Below are 14,649 nucleotides of genomic sequence, written 5' to 3' on the forward strand. Positions count from 1 at the left end.
CAAGTGATTGAGCTTTCCCTGATGATCATACAGCCGCTTGACTGACTTACGTTGTTCAAGAGTGAAAGAAGGTGAATGAGTTTACTATTCCTGAATAAATAGGTGAAGGAGGATCATGAGTCTTTCATTCAGTAGCTCAGGGAATGAAGTAGCTGACGAATCGGAAAGGGAGGAAGCAACTTTCTTTAATAGGAGTAAGTAGCTCTCCCGGAAAGCAGCTAAGCTAATTCATTGAGTCTTGATCCTTATGATTTAGAAAGGGAATAATCGAGTATAAAGAATAGGAAAAGGAGTTAAGTCGAATTCATCTTGTTGAGTTGAGTCTTGCGGCTAAGGAGCGAAGCGGTGAGCCCGAGTTGTAGAGGCGAACGAGCGAAGCGGCTCGACTGTAAAGGAGAGGAGTGAAAGAAGGTTCGTTCCGGTTCCGGTTTCACTATCTCTTTGATTTCATTCAGTAGCTTCGGCAATGGAATTGCTTTACCGAGTTCAAGAATAGTTCAATCAGGTCATATGGGTTCCGGGGGAAGGAGTTCAGGCTTGTTTCGTCTTTCAATTCTCTTTTCTTTCCTTCCTTAATGCAATAACTTCGGGTCATATCGGTTCAGTCTAATTCATCCCTTTTCTTACAGTGAAATCAGCTCAGGGAATATTGGTTCATTAAGTCGCATTCATCTTGAGTATTTATCTTTGACAGTTAAAGAAAGGAGGTAAAAGAGTGAAAGAATAGGTGAAAGAAGAAGCCGCATTCTCTTCCATCCTTCATGCCTTGTTTACAGTTCGAGAATAAATAGGGGTAGGTTCAGGTGAATGACCTTCTCTGTCTTTCCTTCTTGTTCAGGGATAGAGTAAATGAAGACGCTGCTTTACCTCCTTCAGGTCAGGTTATAGAGCCAAAGGTGTAGGTCAGGGACTAGAGAGAGGAAAAGGTGAAACAGAGTTCTGTCTAACGAATAAGGAGTGTTTACAGTTCAATCCGGGACAAGTCATTGAGCGAAGCAATGAGACCAATAGTTCCGGCGAATGAGCGAAGCCCGATCATCCTTTCATTTGTTTACAGTGAGTTCAAGCAAGCAATCAAGGAGAAGAGAAAAAGAAGGAGCTAAGGGAAGGAGAAAGAGCTAGTCCAAAATAGGGACAAGAAGGGAGAATTCATCTTTCTTACAGGAGGGAGTGAAAGAATAGTGAAACCCGAGGGAAAGAGTGGTTGAAGGGACAAGTGATTGAGCGAAGCAGCTTTAATAGGAGTAAGGAGCTAGACAGTAAAGCGGCTAATGAATAAGGAGTTGATTGAGTGTTTACAGTTCCTTCATAAATAGGATCCAGAGGAGAAGGAGTTGAGTCTCCCCCTTCTTGTTTTGGCTTGAAAAGTAGCTAAGGAGCGAAGCCAAGCCACTTTACGTACGGTGAAAGAAAGGCTAAGAGAGAGAGGAGCAAAGCTTAGAGACTGTAGGAGGTAACCAACCAGCTTTTGAAAGAGTGAAAGAAGGTCATATCGGTTCAGGTGATTGAGTTCAGTTCTACAACTCGTCTTCATCTTTCTTCTTCTTTTCTTACTGTTCCTATTTATTTACCTTGTTCAATGACGAAAAAGGGAGAGTGAGTCAATGAATTAGCGGCTTTTCCTTGTGAAAGACTAAGTGAAAGAAGAAATGGGAAATAGGTTCCGGGGAAGGTTCCTTCCTTCTTTCATGAATTTCCTCTACGGTGAAGGAGCGAAGCCAGCAATGAGACTGATAGATGAATGGTCAGGTGTTTACAGTTCTTCAAGTGATTGAGTGAAGGGGCGAAGCCCTGAGACCCGTAGGGCAAAGACGCGAAGACACAAAACCGTACCTGGTGAAGGGGCAGGTTTTCTCTTGAGTCTTGAGTTGAGTCTTTGACAAGGGAGAGTCCATTCATTAGCTAGCTACTTCATTCATCTTTCTTTCGCCCGTCTTTACAGGAGAGTAAAGGAGTGAAATCAGGTTAATCAGTCATAGTCCTGAACAGTAAACGAGAATGAATAAGAAGTAGTTCTCTTTTACAGTGATAGAAAGAGTAAATGAATTAGCTAACCTATTTACCGAGTCAAAGAAAAGAGCTACTCAATGAATCTTGAGTCCGTCTTTTTAGGAGAGTCGTCAATTCATTAATTAGCTGCTTTACCTCCGAGTAAGTGAAAGAAAGGAGAAGATCAAGAAGCCGGGGTTCAGGAAGAAGACGAGAATAGGTGATTGATTGATTGAGTTCAGGAGAAAGAGTAGAAAAAGAAGAAATAGATGAAGGAAGGTGCAATGAGAACATCCTTTCATTTGTTTACAGGAGAGTACGTCAGCTCAATCAAGGATCAGAGAAAGAAGCCTAGGGGAAGGAGTTACATCTGGTTCCGGTTCAGGAAGGAGCAAAGCTGTGAGACAAAATAAGGCGAAGGTGCGAAGCGAACATCCTTTCTCTTCGTTTACTGTGAATAAATAGGGAGAGAGAGTCAAGTCCATTCATTAGCAGCTTTACCTCGCGTTCAATCAAGTTCGTTCAGTAGTGATTGAGTTTACCGAGTTTAAGAATAAATCAAATAGGTTACGGAGCGAAGCAGTGAGACCGAGTTTACGAGGCGAACAAGCGAAGCAGCTTGACCGACAGGTGTAGGAGTGAGGGATCATTCTTCTTTCGTCTTTCCTGACTGTTCCGGTTTCACTATCTCTTTTCTTTCAAATAAAGACTGTAAACTTTTTCAATCAGGTTGTTCGTTCATAGACCTAGAGAAAGAAGAGAATATAGGTTCAGTAGTAAGCTCTCTTTCTTTCATTTGCTTGAGTCTTTCAATTCTCCTCTTGTATGTAAAGCTGCTAATTCATTGACTCTCATGTCAAGGTGATTGAGCTTCTCTTTCTTTCTCTTCGGTTACTGGATTGAATATTCATGGACTCTCATGTATAAGTGATTGAGCTGCAAGGAATTGACTCTCATTCATCTTTCGTTTCGTCTGATGTATCTTGTCCCGGTTTCTTCTTTTCTTGTTTACTGCGGGAGAATGGCCGGGGTTGTGTGTGCCTGGGCTGTTTCAAGGGCTGGTTGGGCCCGGTTCCCCGGGAGGAACTCAATCTTATTCCGCAATTAAAGAAGGGGCAATGTCAATGAAGAGCGGAGCGCTGGTCCCCTCCGGAATGGGGGAAGGGTCTTCTTTGTCGATTAGAAGGTTTCTATTAATAAATAAATAACGTTAACGCACGCGGAGAAAAGGTCTGTAATTAGAAAAGGAATGGTGGGTGCGAGAATGAAAGGTGTTTTTGTCTGCCCAGCGATTATCGTTGCGAGGGAAGCGCATAAGGAGGAGGTACCATGTTGGAGTGCTTACGGAAGCAGCTTCGCGTTGGACTGCAGCTAAGCGAGTTTGGGCGACATTTAAGGGATAGGTCGATTGATGTGAAATTCCACAAGGCTTGGTCCTCGGTTGTGTCGTACGTGTTGAAAGAAGATTGCTCGTCGTACGTTTGGGGTGAGTTTACGCTCTTGGAGTTGCAGGGACTGGTTGGTTCGTTGTCGATCTCGTCATAGGAAAATGGGTAGAATCTCTCCCGGGTAGGATGTTGGGGAGATTATGTGAGATGCTACATGTTTTGGAAGTGTATGAGGACCCGCTGTTTACGGGGAAGCTATTCTCCCTCCCTCCATCCATCCACATTACCCCGAATCAAAGAAGCTCATGAGGACTTACATACAGATGCTGCGAATGATGCAAACCCCGTTCAAAGAAAGAAAGGATCTTAAGGTACCTAAAGGAGGCCGGTTCCCCGTCGGAATACTCCATTGAGGAAATTGAGGAAAAGTATCTATCCTCCGCTGGACTTGGCATGCCAATTATGTTTTGCTAGGCCGCTGAAGACAAAGCCTTCGTCTATGGGTCCCCTAGTACGCAGAAAACCCTGATGTTTCAAATCTTACAGAAGGAAGGAAGGTGCTAAATAGTGACTTCAGGAGCTCGCGACGTAATGACTTTACCGGAGCTCATGACTATTAATTTCTTTGACGAATTCCATGAGCCGAGTGAGTCCTCGGGTTTGGTTCAACAGAGGAAGGTACGGGTTATTCCAACAAGATTCTTCAGGTATTGGATGGGCAAGAAAGAGTGCCGATTCGACTCTAAGTATGAGAGAGTGGTGTTTCAGAAACGTCAAAATGTGCCAATGGTGATGATCGCGAACAAACTTACAGTACGAAAGAGGAGGGCCCGGTCCGTGCAAGGTTCCTTAGGCTGCCCTTCTAATATTAAGGGTTTGGAAGAAGGGCGTGTAATCTATACTCTCTGGGGTTGAATCAGAAGGTTTTGAAGGGAAAGGTTCGTTCCGGTGAAGGTGAAGGAATAAGGGAAATAGGTTCAGGAGTAAGTAGGGAATAGTGGTCAGGGATTGAATTCATTGACTGACTCTCCCCTGTCAACTAATTCATTGATATTGATTCAAACACAGTAAAGGAGAATTAGAATCTTGTCTTGCTTGAGTTTAGGCTTTCCTTCCTCTTCAATCAAACACCTATTTCTTTTTTATTACCTTGTCTTGTTCCATCATGGGAAGTAGGTCAGTCACTGCAAGGATAGGTTCAGTCTCATGAATAAGGACTCTCCCTTCTTTCTTTGTGAGGTGGGCTTCCTATCCCTAATCTTTCCCTTTTTTGTTTGTTTCCTCGTGGGCCGGTAGAGAAGGTAATGCAGTAGAAGGTTCAAAGAAGCGGGCTAGTCCCCATCAGGCCCCTTCCTTTGTCGTTGGGGCCCTCTTCCTTGCTGACTGAGACTTGACTTCCTCTTCTGTGTCATTCTTTTGTTGATTCAGTCTTTCCTTCCGAATTACATTAACGAGTTCAAGAAAGGAGAAGAAAAGAGACCGAGGTTACAGTGAAATCAGGGAGAGGTTAACAATCAATCACTTCCTGAGAATAACTCACCACAATAAGGGAACAAGGAGTTAAGGAGAATGTACCTTTTGTTTAGTCTTGACAGTTCAGGGAGAGTGAATTAGCGGCTTTACCGAGTTCAATCAGTTAAAAGTGAATGAGTTTACCTTGTTCAATCAGTCTCATTCTTCTTTCGGATTGACTTCCCTTCCGGTTCGTTCAGTAGCTCAGGGAGAGGTGAACAAGAACTTCCTGTTCTGTCTCATGAATCGGAAGGTGAAGGGGAAGTACTTCCATCTGGTTTAGTAGTGAGGTCTCTCTCTTGACTGAGAAATTACCTATAGCCAAAAGTATCCCCAAAAATAGGGGAAAGATAGAAAATATTTGATTTCAGCTGCAGCTATTAAGGGAAAAAGCTATTACAAGGTTTGACAGTTATATGTAGATAGAATTTCTTTGATTTCAGCTCCAGATATTAGGGGAAAACCTCTTTTAATGTTTTACCCCTATGGTGGATACAAAATCTTTTCTTTCAGGAGCTTTTGTTAGGGAAAAAGCGATTATGAACTTTTACCCCTATGCTAGATAGAAAAGGTTTTCTCTTTCGTCTTTCCTTGAAAGACTTTCAGGTTCAGTAGTTCACTCTCATTCATAAGTCGTCTTTCTTGCTTGAGTCTTTCAAAGCAGCGTCTTCATTCTTTCACTGGTCTGTCTCATTCCTCTTGAGTTGAGGATTGACTGACTGTTCTGTCTCATTCTTCAGGGAAATAGGTGACGGTTATATCGGGGCAGGGGAAGTAAGTAGTTCAACCCTTGTTTACAGGAGAGTAAGTAAATGAATTAGCTGCAGCGGCTTTACCAAGTGAAAGAACTGACTTAAACTAAACTTAGTGCTTGTCCGATAGGGAGACGAGTTCTGTCTCATTCTTCTTTCGTCTTTCAAGCATAATTAAAGGAAGAGAGAAGAAAGAGAATAAAGAGGAGGATTGAAAAGCAATGAGACAAGAATAGTTTCGGTTCGGGAGAGAAGTCAGCAGCTTTACCTTCTTCAGTAGTTAAAGATAAATCATAAGGAGTCTTGATCTTCTACAGGTCAGGTAGTAAAGTCAGTCAAAGCAAGAAGACGAAGACAGAGGAAGGCTCAGGAGTAAGGAAGGAAGGAATATTTCTCTTTTATAGATAGTTCAATCAATCAGGGAGAAAGAGTCAAGTCAATGCATTAGCTGCTTTTACAGTACAGTTCAGGGAGAGAGAGTAAATAGAATTCTTCAACCGATAGGTGAATGGGCAGGCAGGTATGAGCTAATCTTTCTTTCCTTTTCAGAGTCTTTCTTTCACAAGCGGAATCAAATTCAATCAAAGAGCTACTTCATTCATCTTTCTTCTTCTTTTACAGGAGAGTAAACAATAGGAAAAAGAGTGAAGGCAATGCCTTTGTTTACTTTGTTTGAATAACTCACAATAACGGAACAAGGCAAGGAGCGAACCCAATGAATAAGGAGTGGTTACTGGTCTTATCGAATAACTCATCACAAGAGACCGAGGGAAAGAAGTAGAATTAATCTTTCCTTTTCAGAGTCTTTCCTTCCGAATGCATTACCTTGTGTTGGAATAAATAAATAGGTGTAGGAGTCAACTCGAATTAATCTTTCTTACAGGAGAGAAGTAAATAAAAGAGTGAAATCAAGGATCTTGATCAGTCTTTGAATAAATAGGTATAGGTTCACTAGTGAATGAAGGAGCGAACGAAGCTGTGAGACTGTAAAGGAGAAGAGTGAAAGAAGGTTACGGTTCAGGAGTGAAACAGTGAGACAAAATAAAGCGAAGGAGTGAAACAGCTCGGAGAGGAGCGCAGCAATGAGATTAATAGGTTCATAGGCTTTACCTGATTCTCATACAGCCTATGTGAAAGAGTGAAATCTGGTTCAGGTTAATTAATGTTGAGTCTCCTTTTGCTTACTCAACCTACTTACTCTCTATGTTACCTTGTGAAAGAATAGTGAAACCCGAGTGAAATGAACTCAAAAATAGGGAGAGGATAGAATTAATTAATAAATGGTCTTTACAGAATAAGGAGTGAACGAAGTAGGAGTCTTTGTCTTTCTTTCGGCTCCCTTTATTCTTTCACTGTAAAGTCTCATTCATCGATAGTCTTTCCTGACAGTGCACTCTCATTCATCAATAGGTTCAATCAGGTTACCTCGTTCGAGAATAACTCACAATCACGGAAGGTAATAGATAGAGGTTCCGGGAGCAAAGAGAAGAGAACGAATGAATAAGGAGTCTTTCTTGGTCAAGACTGAGTTCAAGCAAGAAGGTGAATGAGGTTACAGTTCTCGAAAGGAATAGTCAAAGAAAGCTAAAGCTAGCTCGCCAAGGTCATATCTATTCTATTTATCCGTGAAGGAGAGGAGCTTGGTTGGCCATGAGACCGATAGGTGTAGGACCAGAGTGAGGTTCGTAAACTCTTTCTTGCTTTCTTCTTTATAGGTAAAAGAGTGAAAGGAGAAGAGACCGGACCATATGTCTTCTTCAGTCTCAGTCATAAGGAGTTTAGGCTCGCCCTTCTTTACTGTTCACAAGAGGAGGTTACTATTCCAAAATTAATAGGAAAAGCTGCAACTAAACCAATACAATCAAATCAGGAAGGAGCTCACACACTTGACTTTGATTTAAAGAATAAGAACAGGGTGAAGGAATGAATGAATAGAGTTTAATCAGTACACAGAAAGGTAATGGCAGTAGGGAAAGGGAAGAAGTCTACGTAGTGCAGTAGGAAGTTCTTCAAGTATAGGTAGTAGTAAGTGTACGAGTTGGAAGTTCAGTTCAGTAGCTAGCTAGCTTGATCTTTCGTCTTGACCTTTTCCTTCCAAGCAAGCAAGAAGAGAAGTGCGTTCAGTAGTTATTGATCATAAACTGTAGTCGTTCGGGATCATAAAGTCAGGCTGACGAATCGTAAAGAGAAGAAGCAGCTTTACACCTCAATAAATCAGGAGAATGCATTTTGTAGCGAATACGGTCTTTAGTGTAAGGAAGAAGTAGCTTCGGATTAACTTGTGAAAGAAGAAAGAGTTGGATAGACAGACAGGTTACAGAGCAAAGACTCTGACAGAGGTTATGGTTACAGAGTTCAGACTCAGACAAAGACAACTAACTACCTTTCACTTACCCAGTTCAGTCAGGAGCAGAAGTACAACATAGTACAGGCAATGTAATTTAATTACTTCAATCCATTTCAGGAGTCAGCTGACAGACAGAGGGGTGAAAAGAGCGAGACCAAAGGGATAGGGGTGAAAGAGCTCCACCAAAGGGCGAGACCAAAGGGCGAGACCAAAGGGAGAGGGGCAGGGGAAAGACTAACTACTACTGACTAATACTACTTACCGAGTTCAAGATTATATGAATTAGGAGTTTAGCAGTAGACGCAGAGTATAAGAATTAGGAATAGGAGGTTAGCAGTAGAGTTAGGAATAGGAGTTTAGCAGTAGAGTATCAGAATTAGGAGTAGGAGTTTAGCAGTAGATAGAGTAGAAGTGAAGTAAAGGACTGCAGTTTAGTAGTAGAGTAGAGGTAGAGTATAAGAATTAGGAATTAGGAGTTTAGGACGAACAGAGAAGGGAGCGCAGACTGAGACAGAGTTTACAGTTCAAGAGTTAATTCATTAGCAGCAGCTTTATCAATAGAATAGGTGTAGGTGCAGGAGCGAAGCAGCTTTACCGACAAAGGAGGGGAAGGAACTTACGCTCAGCTTAGTTACATAAAAGGTTCAGTAAAAGAGCTCCTTCCAGCAGTCTCATTACATTAACATTAAGCCTCAAATACCGGTAAAGAAAGTCAGGAGAAAGACTGACTCTCAACAATACACTTTACTTTACCTATACAAAGAATATAACAAACTAGAAACAAACAGACAGAGACCGTAAACTTAGTTAGTTAAACCCTTCCGTCTGCGAGTCCATTAATTAGCTACTTGACTTTAGCAGTCAGTCCTTGAGTGAAAGCAAGCAAGAAAGGAGAAAAGAAAGAGTTGTGCAAGTATAGGTCAGCTAATAGAATAGAAGAAGTATCTGAAAGCTAATAGAATACTATAAGTATAGGTCAGCTAATAGAATAGAATAAGTATTAGAAAGAAGGAAGAATGGGTAAGTAGGTCAGGTCAGGCAATGCAATTGCTTTACCGCCAGGTTTCGGAGTTCATTCAATCAGGAATAGGTGAAGCAGCACAGCAGATCCTTATTTTCCGTCTCAGTCATAAGGAGGAGTTCAGTCTTACAGTTACTAGTCGTCTTCTTCTTTCGGTTCCCCTCTTACAGTTACAGAGTTTAATGCAGCTTTCCTTCAGTCTTAGTTTACTGTAAAAGAATAGATTCACAACTGGCCATATGTCCTCCTCAGGATCAAGAACCAATGATACCCGGTTTACTAGGTTCAGGATTCAATTAACTGACTCAACAACAAAAGAATACATAGGTTAAGGAAAATGCATCAATAGAGTATAAGAATAAGGGTGACGGTGGATCCTCTTTAAAACACTATAGAAATAGAGTAAAAGAGTAAGGGTTTGTTTAGCTTTCTTCTTTACTAACTAAGGGAGGGTGACGCTTTCTTCTTTCAAACACTATAAAAGAGACAGAATCAATAGCAATAGGAGTTTCGCCTTGACTTAATAAAGCAAGGAAAGAAGCAGATAGTTTACGACGAGTTCCATCAGTCAACAAAGAAAGGAAAGAAAGGGGAATGAATAAGCTTTCGTCTTGACTTACTTACGGCTCAGGAGCCAAGTAGCTTTACACCACACCACAGGTGATTGAGCGCGAAGCAGAGGTTCCTTCTTTCCATTCATAGACTCGACAGGAATATCTTCTTCTTATTCTTTCGTAATAGGTTACGGATTGAATTAATAAGGGAAATATATAGAGGGAATGGAATATCAGTTCCGCGGAAAGAGTGAAGTTCTACAACTAACTAGAATGAATCTTTCATGGAGTCTTAGTTTACAGTTCAAAGAATAAATAGGTCAGGGTTCCGGAGCTTCTCTTTCTTCCTTCATTTTCTTCTTCTGCATCTTACTCTTTGTCTTTTACCGAGTTCAGGATTGAAGGAGAATTGATTAATAGGAGTAAGCTAAGTAGTGAGACTGTAAAGCAACCAATGAATTGACTACCCCCTGGAAAGAGTGAAGGCAAGGGAATATCGTATAAGGTTCAGGAGAGAAGACATGAAACTGAGTTGGAGAGCTAAAGGACAGGTTAATTAATAAAGAAAGGTTCAGGAAATGGAATTGTGAGACTGTCGAAGAGGCGAAGACAGAGACAGAGGGAAATCGGGTTCCTTCAGTAGTTCTGTCTTATTAATAAGGAGTTGAGTCAATTTCAGGAGAAAGACAGGAAAAAGAAGAAATAGGTGAATCAGGTCATATCGGAAAAGAAAAGGAAAAGGAAGGATAGAGAATTTCTATTTCGGCTTTGGTTACAGTTCCATCAGGTGACTGAGAATGAATCGAGAGTCTTTCCTTCTGGTTCAGGAATAAGTAAGTAGGGAGAGGAGGGAAACAGCGAGACCGGTAGGGAGAGGAGTCAAGGAGGTTGAGTCTTTAGTCTTGAGTTCCGGTTCCAGAGTAAGTAGCTCGAGTGACCGTAAACTCTAATGCATCTTGTCTTGCTTCAGTCTTTACAGTTCCATCTGGTAAAAGAGAGAAGACGAAGATAGAGTGAAAGAGCAGTTTTCAACAAAGAAGAAATAAAAGTTGAGTCAGTCAAAGGGGCAGGAGCAAAGAGAATAGACCGAGTAAAAGACAGGAGAAGAGAAAGAAGCCGAGGCGAAGGATCGATCATTAATCTTTCTTCTTCGGTTACAGTTCATAAATAGGGAGAGGTGACGGAATTTTGAGACCGTCGAAGAGGTGAAAGAGTGTTTGAAGGAATCTTTCGTCTTTCCTTACAATTAAGTCGAATTGATTCTTCTTGAGGATTGACTTATTAATTACCTTTACTCGATTTGATCCCCTAAAATACGGGGGGGGGGGGGGGGATAGAATTTATGTGATTTCAGTTCCAGCTATTAGGGGAAAACCTCTTTTAATGTTTGACAGTTATATGGGGATAGAAAATATTGGATTGAAAAACCTTTACCGAGGGAAAAACCTCTGACAAGGTTTGACAGTTATATGTGGATAGAATTTCTTTCTTTCTGGTCTTTACTCAAGAGAAGGAATCTTTGTCTTTGATTTACTCTTTCCTTTCGTCTTTATTTACTGTTATGAAAGTGATTGAGTTCAGGGACAAACAGACCGAGTGAAAGAAGGGACAAGTTATTGAGCGAAGCGAAGCCACTTTACCGAGTTGGACAGGGGCAGACAGAGAGGGAGGAGGTAACCAACTCGCTTTTGAAAGAGTGAAAGAAGGTCATATAGGTTCAGGTTCCAGTTCAGGTTCTTCAAACAAACACCTACCCATGAATTTACTCTCCTCTATCAAAAGGATCAGGAATCTTGTCTTGCTTCAGTCAGTTTCTTTTCTTTTCCCGACTGTAAAGGAATAGAGTATAATGAGCGAAGCCAGCAGTGAAAGAATAAATCCAATAGGTTACGGAGCCGCTCGACCCATAGTTGTAGAGGTTCCTTGCTTCTTTCTCATTCATTTACTCTTTCAAAGACTGTAATCATTCATCTTGTCTTTCTTGCTTTACCTCCTTAAATCAGGGCAAATTCACTCAAATACCCCTCAAAATAGGGAGAAGATAGCTTTTTAGAATGAAGGGTCTTTACAGGATCAGGATAATGAGTCTGACAGTGAACTCTCCCTTGTGTTCCGGTTTAGGAGAAAGAAGAAATAGGGTACGGAGTGAGCTCTCATTCATAAGCTTGACTTACCTTGTGAAAGAATACTATAGTTTAGGCGCGAAGCCGAGGGGTGAAAGAGCGAGACTGGTAGAAAGAGTAGATCAAGAATAAGGATAGGTTCAGTAGTTCAGTCTCATTAATCTTTTAGAATAGGTTCAGGAGAAAGATCAGGTTCCGGTTCAGGAGTAAGTAGGGAGAGGAGAAAGATCAGAGACCGTAAGTCAAGTCCAGGACAGGACGGAAGATTAACCTATTTACCTTGCTTACTATGAAAGAAGGGAGAGGTGACGGGGCGAAGCAAGCAGTCAGACCAATAGAATAGGTGACGGATCATGAATAAGGAAGAGTATTCATCCTTTTCTTTTACCTTTTTGTCTTTGTTTACCTCCTGAAATAAGGTTAGGTTAATTAATCTCTTTTCTTTTACCGACAAGGGAATATCGTCAAAGGTTTAAGGTTTCGGCAAGCTGCTAACTCCTGAATTTCTTCTTTAACAGTAAAGGAGAAAGAATCTTGTCGTGCTTCAGTCTTTCAATTGGGATTTCATTCATTTACTCGGTGATTGAGCTTCTCTTTCTTTTCCTATTTATTCACTGTAAACTCTGTCTGAGTCTTCTGACTTCTTTCTTTGATTTACTCACTCTCCCGACTGTAAAGGTGAAGGAGCTGATCAGCCAGCCTATTTACCTAAAGAATAGTGAAACACGAGTTTACGAGGGGCGAAGACACGAGACCGATAGGTAGAGGGGAAGGGGCGAAGACCTGAAACCCGTAGGGCGAAGAGGCTCAGAAGCTCGACTGGAAAGGAGAGGGGCGGGAGCCCGAGCAAGCAAGCAAGAAAGTCAGTTCCTTCCAACCCAGTCAGCAAGAAAGAGGAGCCCGAGGTTCAGTCAGGGGCAGGTTCAGAAGTCATAGGCCAAACAGGAGAGGAGGTTACAGTGAAAGAAGAATTGAGTGAAGGAAAGAAAAGAAACCGGAAAGGACAAGTGATTGAGTTAAAGAAGGGACAAGTGATTGATCATTAATCAAAGGTGTAGGAGCTAAAAATAATTAATTAATAAAGAGTGGTTACAGTTCCTGAAAGAAGGAGCAAACAGACCGAGTTCAAGAAAAGAGCTAGAGCTACTTCATATGCTTTCTTTACTTACCGAGGTTACACAGTTCAATCAATACGGTCAAGGTAATAGGAAGAGAGAGGGGAAGAGAATAGAGAAAGAAGGGGTAGAAGTCATAAATAGGCAGGCTAGCCAGGCAATAGAATTCTGAGACATAGAATAGAGGAGTGAAATTATTCTCATTCATAAGGAGGCCTTACAGTTCCAGAATAAATAGGTGAATGAGCTAATTTTTCTTTTTCAGTTCAATCAGGGGCAGGAAATAAAATTGTGAAACATAGTTTACGAGGTTCAGGGTTGAGGTTCAATCTGATTTTCTTACTATTCCTGGTGAAGGAGCGACGAAGCCACTCGACGAGAAGAGAGAGGAGAGGGAGGAGTGAAAGAAGGGAATAAAACAAAGCTAGAACGAACTAAGATAGAGCTAGAACGAACTAAGACAGAGAGAGAGGCAATGGAAGGATCAGATCAAGAGAAATAGAGGTGAAGTAGGGCAGGAGTGCAAGAAGGAAGGAAAGTCAGTTCTATTAGAATAGGTGAATCAGGCAATGGAATTGCTTTACCGAGGTCAGTCAATCTGTCTGTCTCATGGGGTTACAGGAGAGTAAACAAGTCATTAGCTGCTTGACCTCAGAGTATAAATGAAAGAAGGGAAAGAAGAGAGAAAGACAAGTAGTCCCTTGGTTACAGTCAAAGAAGGGTCCGGTTCAGTAGCTCAGGTTCTAGGGAAGGAGTGAAAGCAAGAAGGAATATGCGAGTGAAGGAAGGATCGTTAATCTTTCTTACAGAAGAGAGAGTAAAAGAAAGAGTTTCATCTGTCTCACCAGCTTACCTAGTTTAGTTCATCAACCCTCGCTCGGGAAATGAAAGAAACAATAAGTAGAGGAGCAAAGCAATGAGATGAGACGAGAAGAGAGAGGAGAGGAGTTCTTCAGGAGTTGCCCTTCTTTGACTGTGTTTGAATAACCGAACAATAACTGCACAAACAAACAAGGGAATAGCATATCGGTTCAGAAGCGACGAAGCCACTCTCCAACCAATAGGGAGAGGAGTGAAATCAGGGAGAGGTGAATGAGCTTGACCTTTCAGCCAGCCGCTTTCTTTACCCCCCTTATTCAAGACAGAGTGAAGAAAGAAGGGAAGTAGTAGTAGGAGAATGAATCTTCAGTCTTCTTTTATAGTTACATCAGGAAAAGGTGAAGAAGTTCCATCAGGGGAGAGGTTCGTTCGGGAGAAAGACCTTCTTCTCACTTCTCATCCAGCTGCTTTACCTTATTACCTTGTGAAAGAGTGAAGAAAGGATCTTGATCAGTGTTTGAATAAATAGGTTCAGGAGAAAGAAAGAATACCCTTTACCGAGCCAACAAGAATAGAGAGAGATAGTTCATCCAGCCCAGCCCGAGTTCAATTATGGAGAAGATCAAGAATAGTCTTTCCCGCCTTCAATCAATCAGGGGCAAGGAGTTTACCTCAAACAATCACTTCAATAGAGAGAATAACGGAACAAGGCAAGGAGTTAAGGAGAATGAGTCTTTCGGCCCTTGTTCAAGACTGAGTTGTTCAATCAGGAATAGGAATCGAAGTTTACATTTAAAGAAGGGAAGGGAATACAAGGGAAGGAGCTTGGTGCAGGAGCAAAGAATATGTATGCTTTAATGAGTGAAAGACAGAGTGAAAGAAGGGAAGTAGTGATTGAGAAGAGAAAGAATGAATCGTTACGGCCCTTGGTTACGGTTCAAGAATAAATAGGGAAGGTACTTCAGGATCATTAATGGTGAGTCTTTCCTTCCGACAATGAATAGGTTCAGGAGCGAAAGCAACTCGACC

Source organism: Cucurbita pepo, chromosome 10, assembly GCF_057944985.1.
Source record: "Cucurbita pepo subsp. pepo isolate OVF chromosome 10, ASM5794498v1, whole genome shotgun sequence".
NCBI classification, from domain to species: domain Eukaryota; kingdom Viridiplantae; phylum Streptophyta; class Magnoliopsida; order Cucurbitales; family Cucurbitaceae; genus Cucurbita; species Cucurbita pepo.